This window comes from Aegilops tauschii, chromosome 6 (assembly GCF_002575655.3).
Source record: "Aegilops tauschii subsp. strangulata cultivar AL8/78 chromosome 6, Aet v6.0, whole genome shotgun sequence".
Taxonomy (NCBI): Eukaryota; Viridiplantae; Streptophyta; class Magnoliopsida; order Poales; family Poaceae; genus Aegilops; species Aegilops tauschii.
In genome coordinates this window covers 226152331-226174480 of record NC_053040.3, presented here as the reverse complement: position 1 = coordinate 226174480, position 22150 = coordinate 226152331, and positions in this window count along the sequence as shown.

Genomic DNA, 22150 nt, shown 5'->3' with positions numbered 1-22150 from the left:
GCCTGCCCAAAGGATCCGTTTGCTCTGCCACGGATTGACCAAGTGATAGACTCCACAGCCGGATGCGAGCTGTTAAGTTTTTTGGATGCGTACTCAGGGTACCATCAAATCAAGTTGGACCCAGCTGACCGCCTGAAGACTGGCTTCATCACACCCTTTGGAGCTTTTTGCTACCTGACTATGACATTCGGTTTGAGAAATGCCGGTGCCACTTTTCAGCGTTGCATGCAGAAATGCCTCTTGAAACAACTCGGCAGAAATGCCCACGTCTATGTAGACGACATTGTGGCGAAGACAGAGAAGCGCGGCACCCTGCTGGAAGACCTGAAAGAAACATTCGCCAACTTGCGCCGATTCCAAATCAAGCTCAACCCCAAGAAGTGTGTGTTCGGAGTGCCAGCCGGCCAGCTGCTAGGCTTCCTGGTCTCCGAACGCGGCATCGAATGCAACCCTGTCAAGATCAAGGCCATCGAGAGGATGGAGATTCCCACCAAGCTGCGAGATGTGCAGAAGTTCACTGGCTGCTTAGCCTCCCTGAACCGTTTTATTAGCCGACTAGGAGAGAAGGCTCTCCCCTTGTACCGACTCATGAAGAAGTCCACTCACTTCGAGTGGAACGACCAAGCCGACCAAGCCTTCCATGAGTTGAAGAAAATGCTGACCACTCCGCCTGTCCTGGCTGCGCCGACTGAAAAGGAGCCCAAGCTCCTCTACATCGCCGCGACTAGCCGAGTCGTCAGCACTGTTGTTGTGGTCCAGCGCCCGGAAGAAGGCCGAGCCCAGCTAGTCCAGAGGCCGGTGTACTATCTCAGCGAAGTGCTGTCCAGCTCAAAGCAGAACTACCCGCACTACCAGAAAATGTGCTATGGGGTATACTTTGCCGCCAAGAAACTGAAGCCCTACTTCCAAGAGCACCCCATCACGGTCGTGTGCACCGCCCCGCTCGCCGAGATCATAGGCAGCCGGGATGCATCCGGCCGGGTGGCCAAATGGGCCATTGCGCTGGCGCCCTAGACGATCTTCTACCAACCCCGCACCGCCATCAAGTCCCAAGCACTGGCCGACTTCCTCGTCGACTGGGCCGAGACCCAGTACTTACCGCCGGCTCCCGACTCTACCCATTGGCGGATGCACTTTGACGGGTCCAAGATGCGCACCGGCTTGGGAGCCGGCATCGTCCTCACCTCTCCCAAAGGCGACAAGCTCAAGTACAGGCTGCAGATCCACTTCGCCGCCTCCAACAACGTGGCCGAGTACGAGGCGCTCGTACATGGGCTCCGGCTAGCCAAAGAACTTGGCATACACCGGATCCTGTGCTACGGCGACTCAGACTTGGTGGTCCAGCAATCGTCTGGCGACTGGGACGCCAAGGACGCGAACATGGCGAGCTATCGATTCCTCGTCCAGCAGATCAGCGGATACTTCGAAGGGTGCGAGTTCCTTCACGTGCCAAGGGCCGACAACGACCAAGCAGATGCCCTAGCACGGATCGGCTCCACCTGACAAGCCATACCGACTGGCGTCTCCCTCCAGCGCCTCCTCAAGCCGTCCATCAAGCCGTCTCCAGAGTCGGACTCCATCTTCGTACCACCTGCACCAGATACAGCCGGATCCGACTGGAGAAACCCCGCAGGCGGCACGGGGACTTCGACAACTGGCCCGGGGACTGCCGTAGTCGCACCCGGCCCGGGGACTTCAGAACCCGGCCCAGGGACTGCAGCAGTTGGCCCGGGGACTGCAACGACACAAGAAGCGGTGGCCGACTCACCCAACCCACTCACCCGAGTCATGGTGGCTACCTTAACAGAAGAAGAAGTCACAGCTCCCTCATGGGCCCAGCCCATCCTCAAGTTCCTAGTCAGCAGAGAGCTGCCGGCTGATGAGATCTCAGCAAGACTAGTGCAACGACGAGCCGCAGCATATACAATAATCAACAGAGAGCTTGTGAAGCGCAGCGTCACTGGAGTCTTCCAGCGTTGTGTCGAGCCAGAAAAAGGAGTGGCAATCCTCAAAGACATCCACCAAGGCGAATGCGGCCACCACGCAGCCTCAAGATCCCTTGTGGCCAAGGCTTTCCGCCATGGTTTATTCTGGCCGACCGCCTTGGAGGATGCTAAAGAAATAGTCAAGAGCTGCAGAGGATGCCAAGTTTTTAGTTCCAAGCAACACCTGCCGGCTTCTGCACTCAAGACCATTCCCCTCACCTGGCCTTTTGCCGTCTGGGGACTGGACATGGTGGGCCCTTTCAAGACAGCCCGCGGCGGCTTGACACATCTACTTGTTGCCATAGACAAGTTCACAAAGTGGATCGAAGCAAAGCCAATCAAGAAGCTGAACGGGCCGACTGCCGTGACATTCATCACTGACATCACTACTCGGTACGGCGTGCCGCACAGCATCATCACCGACAACGGCACGAACTTCGCCAAAGGAGCACTGGCACGTTTCTGCGCGACGTAGGGCATCCGACTGGACCTAGCGTCCGTTGCCCCCCGCAGTCAAACGGCCAGGTCGAGCGAGCAAATGGACTCATCCTCTCCGGCATCAAGCCTCGACTAGTTGTACCACTGGAGCGATCGGCCGGCTGCTGGCTCGATGAGCTGCCGGCTATCCTCTAGAGTCTGCGCACTACACCCAACAAGTCAACTGGCTTCACTCCATTCTTCCTCGTGTATGGTGCCGAGGCTGTCATCCCAACAGACATCGAGTTCGACTCGCCTCGGATCACCATGTACACGGAAGAGGAGGCCAAGGAAGCAAGAGAAGACGGCGTCGACCTACTGGAAGAAGGCCGGCTGTTAGCACTCAGCCGGTCCGCCATCTACCAGCAAGGGCTACGCCGCTACTACAACCGCAAGGTCAAGCCAAGATCTTTCCAAGAGGGCGACCTTGTGCTCCGGTTGATCCAGCGAACAGCCGGCCAGCACAAGCTCTCGACCCCTTGGGAAGGCCCCTTCGTCGTCAGCAAGGCACTCGGCAACGACTCCTACTACTTGATCGACGCACAAAAACCAAGAGCACGCAAGAGAGACGACTCCGGCAAGGAGTCGGAGCGACCATGGAACGCAAACCTCCTGAGACAATTTTACAGTTAAAAGCAGTATGTATCATGCTCGCCTTTTGTATTAAGTACAAACCAACAGGCCCCCCGAACAATACTCGGGGACTGCCTTTGTTTATCTATGAATGACAAGTGTCATATCCATGAATGTATTATTACATTTGAATTCTTGTCTGGCACCGGGTTCGACTAGTCGGCCCGGGGACTGGCCGCCTTGAGCTATATTGAAAGTTCTACCTGAAGTCAGAAAAGTAGTGTGCCGGCTCCCGAGTCCCCTCTTGTTGAAAGTCGCAGCTCGAAGAACCGACTGTCCGACTAGCAAGAGGAGAGGCAGAAAGGATGCCCACACGAAAAATGGCTAAGGAACAACGAACCTATATAGCAGAGAAACGGCCTCCAAACATGCCTGCCGGCTGTCAAAACAGCCGGCTGGCCGGCTTCCTAAACACTTAGCTTTAGTCCAGCAAAGCTAGAGTACTTCCCCCCAATCGGCCAAGCACTCCTCCAGCTACAGATTGCAGAGCAACTGTTGGACTGGGGAGGTGGCAACCAAGGGAGGGCGGCAAAGGAAAAAGCGGAAGGATAAAAAGCAAAGTACAAGGAAAGGCCAAATGCATGCATAAGTCATATACATATAAAGCCCCCAACAGGCTGGCAATAGACATAAGTTCGAATACACCCAGTGGGTGGAATTGTGCAGACTTAACCAAACATTGTTCCAAAAGTAACAAGACAGGAAAACAAAAGATGGCAGACTAAGGCGCGGTGCGGAGGTCGAGCTGGTCGGTAAAGGCGGCCTCGCCAGCTGAAGGAGTGGCCGCCTAGCCGGTCTCGGCTTGATCACCACCAACGGCAGGCGACGCACTCGCTCGCGACGTAGTGCTGGAGGTGCGGTCAGGCTGAGGCTGGCCGGCTGCTCCACCAGCCGGCTCGGCGTCTTCACCTTCCTCCTCCTCTTCTTCACCCTCGTCACTGGAGTCGATCTCCTCCGCCGAATCTTCACCGTCCGCCGGGTTCAGCCCGAACCATTCCTCCGGCTGAGCGACACCATTGTCGTCTACCTCGGGGGCGAAGGCGCTGGTGTCGGTGTAGTCGGCGATCGCCGAAGCCCGCCGGATGATAGCCGGCCGCGCCGGCTCCAGCTCCATGTCTGCTTGCTGCCGCCAGGTAGCCAACTGATCCAGGCTCAGGCCGGGATACCAGGCCTTGACGAACTCCAGCGCCCGCCTGGCGCCGGAGCGAGCCGCCGAGGCCTTCCAAGCCTCGAAGCGGCCAACTGCCACCTCCAGCCAGTCGGCAGTCCGACAGGGGGTGCGAGGAACCACTTGGCCGGGCCAGAGGGCGGCCAAGACTTGCGCCCCGGCACACTGAAGCCGACAGAGCAGTCGGTGAGCCGGCTGGATGCGGGCCTGGATCGCCAAGAGCTGCTCCTCCAGCGAACGGCCGGCGGTTGGCGAGATCTCAAAGCCAGCCTACCTTCGCGCTTGGCGACGGGCCTCGATGGTCTGGTTGGCGACAGTGGAATAGCCAGGGAAATATTCTGCGCAAGAAAGAAGAAGAAAAGGAGAAAAGAGCACCAAATCAGAAAAAGAGCCAAAGTGGCAGATGGCAAGAAAGGACGAAGAGGTAGGCGGCTTACCGTCAACCAGATCTTCGATCTGGCCATAGCCAGAAATCAGAGTCTGCTTGGCCTCAGCCCAGCCAGCCGCCTCCATCTTGTACTCGGCCTGGAGAGCGGCTTCGCGGTCCTGCACAACCTTCAGTGCCGCCTTGTGGCCTTCCTCCTGGTCGGCCAACTTCTTGGCTAGGCGGTCGCGTTCCTGCACCAAGGCGGCGAGCTCGGCATCCTTGGCACGAAGGGCAATCTGAGACTCTCCCAGCTGTGCCCTCAGACTGGCGTTGGCCGCTGCAGAGACGGCAGAAAAAGAAAGAACAGTAAGAAGAAGTCGTCAAGGAAGATCCGACCCGACTGCTCAGCAGTCGGCCCGAATCTCGGGGACTACACCCAGTGGGTGCGCTGACGCGCCCCCACACGAGATAAAGAACAAAGCACGTACCTCGGCTCTCAGTAAGGTCGGCGGTCTTCTGGGTCAGCTCCCGAGCCTGGGAGTTGAAGGCGGCCGCACGAAGATTGTGGTAGTCCTGCAAGATAGACAGAAGTTCGAAGTAAGAGCAAGAATAGCAAAGACAAATCCACCAAGAAGTTCCAAGCTGCCTGCTCAGCAGCCGACTCGGAACTCGGGGACTACACCCAGTGGGTGCGCTGACGCGCCCCCACAGAAGAAATCAAAGTCAAGAAGAAGCAAGATGGGAAGACTAACCCGGATGGCCGCCCGCGTCGCGAGGAACTCGTCGGTGAACTGCCTCAGCGCCGCAGCTTGGCCCTGGAGCCGGTTCCGGACGTCCTGCGCGGCCATGTTCATCACGGCCGTCCCTCCGCCTGACGTCCACCCCGAGGTAGCGCTGGCCGCCTCCGCATCCTGGGCTGACGAGCTGGAGCCCACGGCCGGCTGCGGCTCCGACGCGGCTTTATGTGGCTCCGACGCAGCCTTCCCCGTGCGCCGGCTCGGCGGCATCCGGACCGCCATCTCAGTCCTCGCGGCCGACTGCGCCGGCGGCTATTCAGGCCGGCCGCCTTGAGCCGCCCCAGTTGGCGGGGTCGGCACCGGCGCCCTCTCCAGGATGATGACGTCGTCGTCTCTCCCCAGCCCTGGCTGGTCGCCGCTGGCTCCCTCTGGCGAGGGCTCCACGTCCCCAGGCGCCATGACGTGCAGCGGGGTGACCATCAAAACCTCCCCCGCCGCCGCCGCGGCCGCAGCCTCTGCTTGGGCCCTGGCTGCGGCATCGGCGAACGCCTTCGCCGCTTCCTCCTCCCGTGCCGCCTGGGCGGCCGCCTTCCGTGCCTCCGCCTCCCGCGCCTCCTGTTCCTCCCGCGCCTCCCGCGCGTTCCGTTCCGTCGCCGCCTGAAGCTCGGCGCGGGGGTCCACATGGCGGGTGGTTCTCCCAAACCCCCTCGGCGACTCGACGATGGAGGCAGCAGCTGCCCGCTCAAGCGACAACGGAGCTCTGATCATTGGAGAAAAAGACAAGGGCTCATGAACCACCAGAGAAAAGAAAGAAAAAAGAGTATACGAAAGAAAGTGAACTTACGCCGACACGGTCTGCGGTTGCTTCACCGTCTTGCGGAAGCGAGCCGCCTTCACGGCCGCCTCCTCCCACCTGGTGGCTGCCGCCCCGCCCCTGGGTTTCTTCGTCCGGCTGCCGAACAAACCCTGGGCGGCGCGACGCTTTTGACCTCCGCCCCGAGCAGGCGGTGCAGCGGAGGAACCCGCGCCGCGTCCAGATGCCGGCTGGCGGCGCGGGGCGACTTCGGCCTCATCGTCGTCCGGCCAGCCGTCGAAGGTGACTCCGAGCCCGGAGCCGCCTGCTTCGCCGCCGGCTTGGCCACCGCCCGGCTCGATGTTGTCGTCCATACCGGCCGCCCCCAAGTCGGGGTCCTCCAGATCGTGATCGGTCCGGTCGGGGACGAATCGACGCTCCGCGTCTGACCCGCCGGCCGGCCGAAGAAGAGGGCTCTGTCGAAAAACAAACCGACTAAGTTAGAGTCGGCCAAGAGGAACTCGGCAACAAAAGCAAAGAGAAAGAAAAAGAGACAAGGAGAACATACAGTAGGCGGCGGATTGGCTCGGCTATATGGCACCTTGCCGAACTGCCACTCTTCGGTGAGTTTGTAGTTCGCAAGGTAGTTCACCATATAGGTGACCTCCTCGCGCGGCATCTCCTTGGTGCACATTCGGCTCGGATCGAGCTAGCCGCTCATCTGACAGATCAGATGAGGCCGGCTCTGGAGCGGAAGAACCCGGCGCGTGACGAAGGCGGCCAGCAGGTCGGGCCCCGTCAAGCCCTCCGACTGGGTCAGCTCTCGCACTCGGGCAACGGCGGCGGACCCGGCCAGCGTCAGAGTCACGGCCCGGAAGGACCACTGGGGCCGCCTGCCCGCCGGTGGGCCGGCTACGTAAGCCGACAGGTTGATGTAGTCGCCCCGTGGGGCGATGTTCCGCACGTAGAAGTACGATTTTTGCCACTTCTTCACCGATTGGATTAGCGTGATGACGGGGAAGGGGTTGTCGGCGACCGACCTCCTCGACGCGATGAAGGCGCCAGTCTGAGCCGGCACGCCCTGCATACCCGTGCCCAGCTTGGACTGGAAGAACTCCCCCCAGAGCTCGAGGGTGGGGAGGACGCCGAGGTAGCCCTCGCACAGGGTGACAAAGGCAGACAGCAGCACCACCGCGTTTGGGGTGAGGTGGTGTGGCTGGAGCTGGTAGAAATCGAGCCAGGAGCGGAAGAAGGCGCTCACTGGCAGGCCGATGCCGCGCAAGAAGTGCGAGCGGAAGACCACCCGCTCGCCCTCCCGCGGCTCCGGCGTAATTTCCCTCGACGGCGCAAGGCGGACCTCCACCTTGTCCGCGCCCGGCAGCCGCCGTGTATTGCGGAGGAACTCGACGTGATCTTCGTGGACGTTGGAGCCGTCCCAATCCCCGCCATACTGCTCCGTGGTGGGAGGCATGGCGAAAACGAGCGCGGCGGCGGAGGAACGTGCGGTGGAAGAGCGCGGCGGCGAGACGCAGTTGCAAGAAACAGCGAGCGAATAAGATGGTGGAAGTAGGAGCAGTGTGCGAGGGCCTGCCGCCCTCCACCTCCCCCTACTTATAGCTTTGCAAGGCGAGCCCAGGGAGGCCGGACGTGGGGGGAGACGTGGGATTAACTGCACCCATTCCCCCCACGCCCCGTGATTATTGCGCCCTAAAGGCGAGCCGAAACTGCCGCAAGGAGACGTGCGGGCGGTTTCGGGATGCAAAGAATCCGCACCTGGGCCCGGGCCCGGACGTGGTGGGCCCCCGCCCTGCGGCGACATCCCGTCGCGCGTGGGCTGGCAGGCTTTCTGGCCGAGGGAGGCCACGTGGTTCGCAGACGGCAAGTGGCCGGCCTGCGGCCAGGTGCACACACTAGTGAGCTCCCGTCCTCCGACTCCGGAGTTTTCGACCAAGGCGGCACGCCTAACCAAAGCCGGCTCCCAGCTGCCGGCTTGCCAAGATATGAAGTTGATCGAGCTTCTCAACTCCTACCCAACCTCGAAGCCCAATCAGCTTCGGGGACTACTGTCGGAGTAAATGGCCACGGGTAGCCTAACCGACTGCCCCTGGTTCTTCTGAAAAAATTATCAGGCCTTTGGGCCTCCAAGCACTCCAAGCATTGGGCCGCCTTCCCTGGCCGGCTACCTCTGAAGCCGACTCCCAGAAGGCGACCCAGCCTCAGCAACCTCTCCCAGGACAACTACGGGGTGGACGACTCCAGGAAGCCGGCCAGGAAGAACGCCGACTCCAAGAAGCCGGCCGAGACCACAACCACCAAAGCTACACCCACATAACGGTGACAAGACGGGGTGTGGCCACAGTGCGGCCCACTACCCCCGAGGCCCGAGGCAGGCATGGCCACAGGAGGCCGTACGGGATGGCCGTCTCCCGTTCGGCTCGGCACTGTAGCCACGCCAGCCTCAACGTCATCCACGACCGACTCCTGTACGGCCCGCGGGCGGCGGGCCCCTTCTGCCAGAGAGGCGCAAAGGCGGCCCGGCCTCCCCCAGTCGGACAGGGGTGTAGCTGGGCCGCCAGAAGCCGGCTACTCCCTTCCTCGAAGCAGGAGCCCCATTAAGGAGACAAGACGAGGTAAGGCTACAGTGAGAGCCTTCGAGGCGGCACACTGTAGCCACGCTTACCTCGACAAAGCCCTCGTCATCAGAGGCGAGGCTACAGTAAGCAGCCGTCGACAAGACCCTAGGCGGTGGGGCCGGCCTGTCGACCAAGAAGCCGGCAGCTGGCGGGACCCACCAGTCGGCGGGACCCAACAGCCGGCGGAGAAGCCGGCGAGCATAGACACTGACGGCTGGGACCAGTGCCCAGCCGGATTACCATTTTACCCCCGGGGGTAGGCCTATATAAACCCCCCCGGGGCACCCATGCAAAGGGGAGCTTCTGAACACAGCACACACACCATAGAGATAGAGAGAAGCAAGAGCTAGCCTTGTTCTTCTTCTCCCTTGAACCCAACAGCTCTAGGAGCGATTGTAGCTACCTTTCCTTGATCTAGTGATCATGCGGAGACCCCGCAGAGCAGGACTAGGGGTGTTATCTCCTCGGAGAGCCCCGAACCTGGGTAAGATCCGCCGGCGTGCATGTCTTCGCCTCATCCCGTTTCCAGGCACCAGCGATGTCTTATTGGCACCCACAATGATAAGCCATCCATTGGCATATGTCGCACCAACCACCCGACAACTCCGGTAAACGGGGCTGTAGTATACTACCATGGCTCAGTGGAAGCACCAGACTACATTTCCCCTTACAAACATGGGTCTCGTGACCCAACATTCAGAGCATACAAGTCAAAGCACGTGCGGTAGCTTAACATGACTGAGTACAGACATCTACAAATGAAAAAGGCTGAGAAGCCTGACTAACTACCAGATCCCGCCGAGGGCACAAGATCGTAGCTGAGGTATCAAGCTAAACGTCAGAGTCCACGTGCAACTACTAGTGAGACTGAAATCTCTCTGCAAAAACATAAATTAAGCAAACGTGAGTACAAATGTACCCAGCAAGACTTACATCAGAACTAGCTACATATGCATCGGTATCAACAAAGGGGGGTGGTGGAGTTTAACTGCAGCAAGCCAGCTTTGACTCAGTGGCTATCCTGAACTACGACTGCAAGTAACTCTTTTGAGGTTGCGCACACGAGTCCACATATTCACCATATCAATACACCACTATGGATCCGCTCCCGTCTCCCTACGAGAACGCCATCCATAGCACTCACGCTTATCTTGCGCATTTTAGAGTATCAACTTTCACTTGTCTATGAACTATATAGGCAACCCAAAGGTCCTTTACCGCGGATGAGGCTATTCGAATAGATCAGTTATAACCCTGCATGGATGTACTTCTTCCCACATGTTTCCACCACTTAGCGTCTGCACACGACATGTGCTCGGCAGACTTCAAGGGAAAGCCGACGTGGGTGTAGACCACGACCTGACTAACCACACAAGTCTCTAGTTCAGGTTTATCACCTATTCGGGTTCCATCCGCGAGGAGATCTGGCCGGGGTTTCGCTCACAGCCCCAAACGATGTGTGCAGGGTTCCCGAGACACCAAACGGGCGCCCGGTACACCGTGCCATGGTGTATCTACCGCATCATAGCCCACCCCTAGGGTCAACGCTACGCACAGCCTCCAACACATATCCTACAAACACCAGAAACTAGTTGCAACTCCTGGACAGAGGACAGGGGCGGTTAATAAGTCGAGCGGGGTCATATTTCAGGGCCCAACATGTGGTAGTAGCTGTTCATGGATCACAAACACAGAACTCAGTTCCTGAGGACGGTTTCAATGAGATAACCCACCATGTACTCCTACATGGCCTCTCACCGCTACCTTTACCAAATCGTGTTCACACACTTAGCTCACACACAATAGGACATGTTCATCACCATTCCAATTCATTCCCGATGAATCAGACCCAACTCAACTCTAAGAAGTAGCAGGCATGGAAAACAAGCATGAATGAGTAGGCACATTAGGGCTCAAACAACTCCTACTCATGCTAGTGGGTTTCATCTATTTACTCTGGCAATGAGAGGTCATGTAGAGGGAAAGGGGTTGAGCTACCGCATCATGTAACAGTTGAATCGATATTGTCCGAATGAAGTAAAAGAGAGCAGGAGTAAGAGAGTGGGATTGTAACGGAATGAACAAGGGGGTTTTGCTTGCCGGGAACTTCGGAAGATAGTATAGTTCTTCATCGGTGTCACCGATCACAGCGTCGGAACAACGTCTACCGAGGGGGAACAACACCGGCAACAGAGAAAGAACACAATCATTGCAATGCACAATATGATGCATGATCATGACATGTCAATATGTTGTGATTTGATCTAATGCAGCTAAGAACAGACGGGTTTGAGTTGATTTGAACCAAAGGTTCAAATTCAAATTCAAACTAAGAACTTCTAAAGTGCATTATCATGTTTTGATCTAAACAACAAGGTTAAGTTGTTTAAACATGCATGAAACCAGTACAGATGGATAGATTGGATTTTTCTGATCATTTTTCATATACAAATCTTTGCATTTGGAGTTACAGAATAATTTCTATGATTTTTTGAAGTTTATAGCATTTTCTGGAATTTCCTGAATAAACTTAAATCTAAAAAATGCTTTACTGTGTCAGCATTGCGCAAGGCTGATATCAGCACGTCAACTGGGTCGGGCAGGTCAAACCTGACTAGCGGGACCCATTGGTCAGTGACTCAGGGCTGGTTTGGGTGCATGACAGGTGGGACCAGTGAACGCTGACTTGGCCAAAGTCAAAGCTGACACGTGGGGTCCGCAAGATTAGCACTAACCTAAACAGGATATTTAGACTAACCTAATTAAGCTCAGGGACCCACATGTCATTAATACATGGTACTAACTAAACATGATTAGCACCTAAGCTAATGGTGCCACGTCAGCTACCGACGTTTAACCGCCGGCGACCAAATCCACGACGGAGGGAGTCGGGATTTCGCTGCAGGGCTCAATTTGGCGGGCGGGGAGCATCTACGGGGAGCTGGCGGAGGGGCGCATCCAGTGGTGGTGGCGGCTGGAGCTGGGGAGGCCCACTGGGGCACCGGCGACGAGCTTTGCGGTGGCCGGAGCTCGGGCGAGCTCGAACTCGCCGTTGCAGTGTTCGTGGAGGCTCGGGGCTAGCTCCTACGAAGCCTACGCGGTGCGGTGAGTGCGTTGGGCACGGTGGTGAGGCCGTTGTGTGGCCGGAGCCACGTCGGCGGCGAGCTCAGGCGGCGGCGGGTGCGGATGTGTTTGGTGCGGCAACTACGGCGAGTGGAAGAGAGAACGGAGAGGGGTAGGATGGTCAGTGGCTCACGGCGGATGCAGTGAAGCAGACGGCGGGCTTGGAGAAGGTTGAAGCTGAGCAGGGCGGCGAGGGGGATCTCCGGCGACGGCAGTCGGGGACGAGCTTGGGGTCGTCGCTTGGGGGCGTTTGGCGCCGTGTGCGTTGACGGAGAGGGCGATGGCGATGAGGCGGAGGCCGTGGACATGTTGGTGGGGGCGTGGCAGCGGCAGTTACCACGACAACGGCGAGCGGCGGCGATGGTGGTGTTTGGTCGCGGGAGGGAGAGAGAGCAGAGGAGGATAGGGACGGAGGGAGAAGTGGACGTGGCGCCAGGGAGGTGTGTGGCATCTCCAGGGGGGTCGCGGAAGCGAGCAGAGAGGCAGGAGGTGGCGGTGTGTGCGCGCGCGTGGCAGCCACACGCTCTGCCTACTAGCTCGGGGAGGAAGACAACAGGAGGCGCCAGGTGGGCTGGGCCAGCGAGCTGGGCTGGCTACAGGTAGGTGGGCCAGGTATTTCTTCTCTCTCTCTCTCTCTCTCTCTCTCTCTCTCTCTTTTATTTCTTGTTTTCTATTGTTCTGTAGACTTTAGGGCTTTATTAAAAATAGCTAGGCACTTTCAAAAATCATGCAACTGACTGTAGCAACTGTTTGGAATATAACCAACAGTAAACATTTTAGTTTATGATTATTTGGACATTTAAAATATATTATAGAATTTAAATACCAAATGCAAATAACATATGATTTAATCCAGTGACCTTATGATGTCCTAGAAAAGTGTGCACCATTTTTATCAGAGGTTCTAGACCAAGGCAAAGATGATGAACATTTTAGAAAGGCATTTCAGGTTCATTGAAAAGGATTTTAGTAAACCCTAGTTGGTTTAAGTGGTGCTGGGGGTTTCTGTCGTCCCCATTTCAAGTTTCTGAGAAATTTAAACATGATGCACACATGAAGGGCTAGCCTAGTGCAAACCAGATCTAGGGATGTGACACACTGATACAACTCTACACACGCTTAACGTTCGCTTTACCTAGAACAAGTATGAAACTAGAAGTACTTTGTAGGTGTTGTTGGATAGGTTTGCAAGATAATAAAGAGCGCGTAAATAAAATCTAGGGGCTGTTTAGATAAAGACACAACTAAATTAGTTTTAGTAGAGAGCTTGTTGTCACACCAGAAAGTTATTTGTCCCTAGGCAATCGATAACTAGACCGGTAATCATTATTGCAATTTTATATGAGGGAGAGGCATAAGCTAACGTACTTTCTCTTCTTGGATCATATGCACTTATGATTGGAACTCTAGCAAGCATCCGCCACTACTAAAGATCACTAAGGTAAAACCCAACCATAGCATTAAAGCATCAAGTCCTCTTTATCCCATACGCAACAACCCCCTTACTCGGGTTTAAGCTTCTGTCACTCTAGCAGCCCTCTATAAGCGAATCATGAACATATTTCAAACCCTACAATAAGAATTACTCATGTGTGCGCGGCACAGAGGGCACCATAGGACAGCACCAAAATAAAACATACAACTCAAAAAATCTAGATCATCAATCAACCCATTGGGCAAAACGGATCTACTCAAACATCATATGATAGCCATACATCATTGGGAAATAATATATAGCATTGAGCACCATGTTTAAGTAGAGATTACAGCGGGTAAAAGAGGGGTTACACCGCTGCATAGAGGGGGGAAGAGTTGGTGATGATGGCGGTGAAGTTGTTGGTGTAGATTGCGGTGACGATGATGGCCCCGGCGGCACTCCGGTGCCACCGAAAGCGAGGGGGAGAGAGCCCCCCTCCTTCTTCTTCTTCCTTGACTTTCTCCCTAGATGGGAGAAGGGTTTCCCCTCTGGTCCATGGTCTCCATGGCGTGGGAGGGGCGAGAGCCCCTCCGAGATTGGATCTGTGTCTCTGTCTCTCTCTGTTTCTGCGCTCCAGATTCTGGCCTTTCACCGTTTCTTTTATAATCGGAGATCCGTAACTCCGATTGGGCTGAATTTTGGACACGATCTCTATCCGGATATTAGCTTTCTAGCTGCGAAAGAAGGGCTCCAACCACCTTACGGGGTGGCCACGAGGGCCCAGGGCGCACCTGACCCCCTGGGGCGCGCCCCCTGCCTCGTGGCCCCCTCAGGCATGGTATCGCGTTGATTCTTCTTCCCAAAAATCACATATATTCCAAAAAAATCTCCGTCAGTTTTTATCACGTTTGGACTCCGTTTGATATGGATTTTCTTCGAAACAAAAAACATGCAACAAATAGGAACTGGCACTGGGCAGTTGATCAATATGTTAGTCCCAAAAATAGTATAAAAAGTTGCCAAAAGTATATGAAAGTTGTAGAATATTGGCATGGAACAATAAAAAATTGTAGATACGACGGAGACGTATCAGCATCCCCAAGCTTAATTCCTGCTCGTCCTCGAGTAGGTAAATGATAAAAAAGATAATTTTTTAGATGGAATGCTACCTAGCATAATCTTGATCATGTAATCTAATCATGGCATGAATATTAAGACACGAGTGATTCAAAGCAATAGTCTATCTTTTGGCATTAAGACAACAATACTTCAAGCATACTAATAAAGCAATCATGTCTTTCAAAATAACATGGCCAAAGAATGTTATCCCTACAAAATCATATAGTCTGGCTATGCTCCATCTTCACCACACAAAATATTCAAATCATGCACAACCCCGATGACAAGCCAAGCAATTGTTTCATACTTTTGATGTTCTCAAACCTTTTGAACTTTCATGCAATACATGAGCGTGAGCCATGGATATAGCACTATAGGTGGAATAGAATATGATGATGGAGGTTGTATGGAGAAGACAAAAAAAGGAGAAAGTCTCACATCGACGCGGCTAATCAACGGGCTATGGAGATGCCCATCAATTGATGTCAATGCGAGGAGTAGGGATTGCCATGCAATGGATGCACTAAGAGCTATAAGTGTATGAAAGCTCAAACTGGAAACTAAGTGGTTGTGCATCCAACTTGCTTGCTCATGAAGACCTCGGGCATTTGAGGAAGCCCATCATCGGAATATACAAGCCAAGTTCTATAATGAAAATTCCCACTAGTATATGAAAGTGATAACTCAAGAGACTCTCTATATGAAGAACATGGTGCTACTTTGAAGCACAAGTTTGGTAAAAGGATAGTAACATTGCCCCCTTTTTTGGCGGGCTTCTTTGGCCCCCTTTTTTTATTTAGGCTTCTTTGGCCTCTTTTTTTTCTTGGGGCAATGCTCTAATAATGATGATCATCACACTTTTATTTACTTACAACTCAATATTACAACTCGATACTAAAACAAATATATGACTCTATATGAATGCCTCCGGCGGTGTACCGGGATGTGCAATGATCTAGCGTAGCAATGACATAAAAAAACGGACAAGCCATGAAAATATCATGCTAGCTATCTTGCGATCATGCAAAGCAATATGACAATAAATGCTCAAGTCATTTATATGATGATGATGATGGAATTTGCATGGCAATATATCTCGGAATGGCTATGGAAATGCCATAATAGGTAGGTATGGTGGCTGTTTTGAGGAAGATATAAGGAGGCTTATGTGTGACAGAGTGTATCTTATCACGGGGTTTGGATGCACCGGCGAAGTTTGCACCAACTCTCGAGGTGAGAAAGGGCAATGCACGGTACCGAAGAGGCTAGCAATGATGGAAGGGTGAGAGTGCGTATAATCCATGGACTCAACATTAGTCATAGACAACTCACATACTTATTGCAAAAATCTATTAGTCATCAAAACAAAGTACTACGCGCATGCTACTAGGGGGATAGATTGGTAGGAAAAGACCATCGCTCGTCCCCGACCTCCACTCATAAGGAAGACAATCAATAAATACCTCATGCTCCAACTTCGTTATATAACGGTTCACCATACGTTCATGCTACGGGAATCACAAACTTCAACACAAGTATTTCTACAATCCACAACTACCCACTAGCATGACTCTAATATCACCATCTTTATATCGCAAAACTATTGCAAGGAATCAAACATATCATATTCAGTGATCTACAAGTTTTATGTAGGATTTTATGACTAACCATGTGAATGACCAGTTCGTGTCAACTCTCTAAATAGATTTAAGTGAAGCAAGAGAGTTTACTTCTTTCTACAAAAGATATCCCACACTCTAATAAATATAAGTGAATAAAAAGAGCATTCTACAAATGGCGGTTATCTATGTGAAGAGAAACAGGCAATCCAAACTTCAAATGATATAAGCGAAGCAAATGAAGCATTCTATAAAGCCGTACTCAAAAGATATAAGTGAAGTGCAAAGAGCATTCTATAAATCAACCATGTACTATGTCATACCAGCATGGTGCATAAAATAGAAGTGAAAACTAAATGCAAAAGACGCTCCAAGATTTGCACATATCGCATGAACGAAACAAATCCGGAAAAATACCGATATTTGTTGAAGAAAGATGGGATGCCTTCCGGGGCATCCCCAAGCTTAGAAGCTTTAGTCTCCTTGAATATTTACTTGGGGTGCCTTGGGCATCCCCAAGCTTGAGCTCTTGCCTCTCCTCCTTCTCCTCACATCGAGACCTCCTCGATCTTCGAACACTTCATCCACACAAAACTCAACAGAAAACTCGGTAAGATCCGTTAGTATAATAAAGCAAATCACTACTCTAAGTACTGTTGCAAACCAATTCATCTTTTTCCATTTTAGATACTGTAATATAACTTTTCCATGGCTTAATCCACTGATAGAAATCGATAGTTTCATCAAAACAAGCAAACTATGCATCAAAAATAGAATCTGTCTTAAACAGGACAGTCTGTAGTAATCTGAACATTCACCATACTTCTGGTACTCCAAAAATTGTTCCAAAATTAGAAACAATAAAAAATTTGTATATAAATACAGTTCAAAAAGTTTCAGAACCATTTGACGTTCCAGTAAAAAATGTAAAATCGCGCACTACAGCCAAAGTTTCTCTCCTGCACCGCACAAACCAACAAGCATTGTAAACATCCTAAAGGCAAACCTTGGCACATTATTTTTATTATACAATGGAATTGTACAAGGGGATAATTATTTTTGTTGAAAAGTTTCTGTAATCAAGATTCACAAAGTTTCCGTGAGCATGAACAAAGTTCAAGGCTAGCTCCCACTTTAACAATGCTCGTCTTTCTCACTTTCGCTTTTATTTTTGAAAAGTTTTGGGTTACCCTCTTTATTTTTTTGTTTTTAAACTATATAAAAGCACTCTACAGAAATAAATGACTCTCTAAAACTTCCGGGTTGTCTCCCTGGCAGCGCTTTCTTTAAAGCCATTAAGCTAGGCATATAGTGCTCAAGTAATGAATCCACCCGGATCCCAAGGTATATCAAAGCCAATTTTAACATAGAGAGGTGGAGATATAGGGGGTGTTTGGTTCAGAAGTCCTAGGACTTTTTCTAGTCCCAGGGACTAATCAAAAAAGACTCTCTAGTAGAGTCTTTTTCTAGTCCCTGTAGAAAAAGTCCCTCCCGTTTGGTTCCTAGGGACTTTTTAGGGACTTTTTCTAGTCTCTGGGACTAAAAAGTCCCTGAACCAAACACCCCCATAGTTCCTCTCTCATAATAATTGCAAGTAGGAGCAGCAAGCACCTGCATATTATATCTATCAAAATCATCATGTGTAGTAGTAAAACGCAACCCATCAATATAATCCTTAATAAGGGCAAACTTCTCCGATATAGTGTAGTTTGGAGAATTCAAAAAGATAATAGGACTATGATGTGTGGGTGCAATAGCAACAATTTCATGTTTAACATAAGGAACTATAGCAAGTTCATCTCCATAAGCATAATTCATATTGGGATCTTGGCCATAAGCATAGGAAGCATCATCAAAAAGGGATATTTCAAAAGAATCAACGGGATCATAATAGTTATCATAGCAATCATCCTTCGGTAAGCACAAAGGGAAATTAAACAATGTATGAGTTGGAGGGTTACTCTCATTAGAAGGTGGGCACGGGTAGCTAATCCGTTCTTCCTCCTTTTGTTCTTCGCTCTCCTCATCATCTTTTTCATCCAATGAGCTCACAGTTTCATCAATTTCTTCTTCCATAGACTCCTGCAAAATATTAGTCTCTTCTTGGACAATGGAGACTCTCTCAATAAAATCATCAATATCGGAATTGAATTCATAATTCTCATAGCAATATTTAAGGATAGCTAAATTTTTAGGTCTATAAATTGAATCATCAAAATCTTCAAACTCTTTAAACAAAGATTCAATTTCATAAGCACCCATAAAAGCAATGAATTCTTCTATTTGTTCCACATCATAGTAATCATATATACGATTAGTATAAGAAGCCAAGGTTTTATCATCATTAAATTTGCATGAAAAGGGAAGGTGTGGAGCCTTCATCCTAGAGCAACAAGTATAATAATGTCTCAAGCATAGATCCCGAGCATACCAACACAACATATAAATTTGATCCCATAATAGTTTCCCTTTTAGAGTCAAGCGATAATCCCTAAAGTATTCACGTTGATCCATAGTGTCTCCCATTATAAAGTTGAATGGGGTTTTCTCAGGATTATCAAAGTAGTACATAATATCTTTCACATAATGAGCATCGAGGGTTTTAGGAGGTTTCCCATCTCCATGAGTAGCAAGTAAACCTATTTTTTGGTATTTCATGTTCCATATCCAAAACTAAAGATAGAGATCAACTTAGAACAGCAAATAAAAATTACTTAGTGATAAAGCAAACAAGCACACACGAGAATATTCACCCCACGCTATGGGTCCCCGGCAACGACGCCAGAAAAAGGTCTTGATAACCCACAAGTATAGGGGGTCAATTGTAGCCTCTTTCGATAAGTAAGAGTGTCGAACCCAACGAGGAGCTAAAGGTAGAATAAATATTCCCTCAAGTTCCATCGACCACCAATAAACTCTATGCACGCTTAACGTTCGCTTTACCTAGAACAAGTATGAAACTAGAAGTACTTTGTAGGTGTTGTTGGATAGGTTTGCAAGATAATAAAGAGTGCGTAAATAAAATCTAGGGGCTGTTTAGATAAAGACACAACTAAGTTAGTTTTAGTAGAGAGCTTGTTGCACACAAGAAAGTTATGTGTCCCTAGGCAATCGATAACTAGACCGGTAATCATTATTGCAATTTTATATGAGGGAGAGGCATAAGCTAACAAACTTTCTCTCTTTGGATCATATGCACTTATGATTGGAACTCTATCAAGCATCCGCAACTACTAAAGATCATTAAGGTAAAACCCAACCATAGCATTAAAGCATCAAGTCCTCTTTATACCATACGCAACAACCCCCTTACTCGGGTTTATGCTTCTGTCACTCACGCAACCCACTATAAGCAAATCACGAACGTATTGCAAGACCCTACAGCGGGAATCCCTCACGCTTGCCCGACATGGAGAGCACCATAGGACAACGCCAATAATAAAACATGCAACTCAAACCAATCACGATCATCAATTAACCCATAGGACAAAACGGATCTACTCAAACATCATAGGATAGCCATACATCATTGGGAAATAATATATAGCATTGAGCACCATGTTTAAGTAGAGATTACAGCGGGTAAAAGAGGGGTTACACCACTGCATAGAGGGGGGAAGAGTTGGTGATGATGGCGGTGAAGTTGTTGGTGTAGATTGCGGTGACGATGATGGCCCTGGCGGCACTCCGGTGCCACCGGAAGCGAGGGGGAGAGAGCCCCCCTCCTTCTTCTTCTTCCTTGACCTTCTCCCTAGATGGGAGAAGGGTTTCCCCTCTGGTCCATGGTCTCCATGCTGTGGGAGGGGAGAGAGCCCCTCCGAGATTGGATTTGTCTCTCTGTCTCTCTCTGTTTCTGCGCTCTAGATTCTGCCCTTTCACCGTTTCTTTTATAACCAGAGATCCGTAACACCGATTGGGCTGAATTTTGGACACGATCTCTATCCGGATATTAGCTTTCTTGCGGCGAAATAAGGGCTCCAACCGCCTTACAGGGTGGCCACGAGGGCCCAGGGCGTGGCTGACCCCCTGGGGCGCGCCCCCTGCCTCGTGGCCCCCTCGGGCATCGTATCGCGTTGATTCTTCTTCCCAAAAATCACATATATTCCAAAAAAATCTCTGTCAGTTTTTATCACATTTGGACTCTGTTTGATATGGATTTTCTGCGAAACAAAAAACATGCAACAAACAGGAACTGACACTGGGCACTGGATCAATATGTTAGTCCCAAAAATAGTATAAAAAGTTGCCAAAACTATATGAAAGTTGTAGAATATTGGCATGGAACAATAAAAAATTATAGATACGACGGAGACGTATCAGCTCTACGTTTACGATGCCTGGCACATCACAAACAGTTCATGATTATAAACCGGGTACGATAGGTAGACAATCATACACATTTAGTTTTCCCGCACCATATGTGATAGTGTCTGACATCACGCACGCTTTGCAAACGGCAACTGTGTGCATTGTTACATATGTTTCCTCTTCGTGAACCGTGTCAGATTATGATGTATATCGCACACATTGTGCTTTGTTAACCGTGTGCACCGTAATGACCTTCACACTGCAATTTTTCCCTAATTTAATTGCTGTTATTTAAAATTGTACCTAATTTAAAGTTGAAAGTGGGCTATAGCTTTATTCATATCCATTAGGTTCAAACAACCAAAAATGCATTATTCGATTCATAGGTACATATGTTTAAGAATTAGATAAGCACCAAATAAAGAATGATGAACCATGGTTCTATACTTGTACTAGTACAGATGGTAAAGAAAGAGGCGACAAACATTCTGGTTGCTGAACAAGGTGAAGAGAAATGGCCCTATTGTGCTCTCCTGGATGCAGAAGGCACGCACGACTCTAGTCCACACCCTTGTGATGGCTGACCACCAATCATGTAGTTTGAGAGGTAATCTTGAGTAAGCTGCTTCAGGATCCACTGCAAAGAAAAAAAGATTCAGACATTGTCATCTAACACAACTCATTACAGGCAGTAAAAAGAAGGCTACATGGTTCTTACTTACCATCCTGCAGTTCACTGTTGTCTTGCATAAATTGTAAACAAATAGCTCGATCGACATCTTTTGACCCATTTTAATAACAATCTTTATCAATTTCCTCACTTGATGCTGGTTCATGAATATCTCATTGCCCCATACGCAGAAAGGGTCGAAGTGTGGATATTTGGCAATGACATATGTACCTAAAAGCACCAAGTTAATATTAGAAGCTAAACAACAATTGAAAAATGATGTAGTACAACACTGCCACCTTCTCATTATATAAGATTTTATTACATGTATATCTAGACATCATCAGAACATTAAGGTAACACTCTTCCTTGTTGCTATGTAGCCAGGGATTGCATATTTAGTCATTCAGTACAATGCATGTTGCTATGTAGCCTCAGATATATTAAATATGGCCCTAGTTAACCTACTGATAAATGGGTTACAGATATATTCAGTGACTTGTTCGATTCGACGATTAATCCCTTATCAGCCCCCAGGTTATATGGTACCAGCTATCGATATCCTGAACAGTGAGTACATATAAGCAATGCGAAGAAACTAACCTCAATGGAGAACATCACTGTTCTGAATATTGTCTTGTATGAGTACATATAAAGGTATGTTAAGCACAATAGGCTAAACATCAACCAAATATATCCATGGTAGACAACATAGTCTACAAATGATAGCTTCAGTGTGCAGGCTTAAGCACGCTAGTTAAGCAAAACAAGATGTGGAAAGGTGTGTTAACTGCATCAGGCATAACATTTAAAAACAAGCAAATAGTCATTCAAACTGGTATTGTGCAGGTCTAAAATACACTAGATTGTTAAAAAATGAAAAGGCATGTTAACTGCAATATCCTTAACAACAACCAAATATCGTAATTCATAGTGGTATTGTTGAAACTATTATTGATGAAATTGAACTGCACGGCAAATAGTTGCACATATAGAGCATCACATTGTGAAGAACTGAAATAAATAAGGCATAAGGCCATCTCTAGCCGATCCTTTAAAAGTTAAAGGACTAAAACCCTTAGTGGATATATATATACTTTC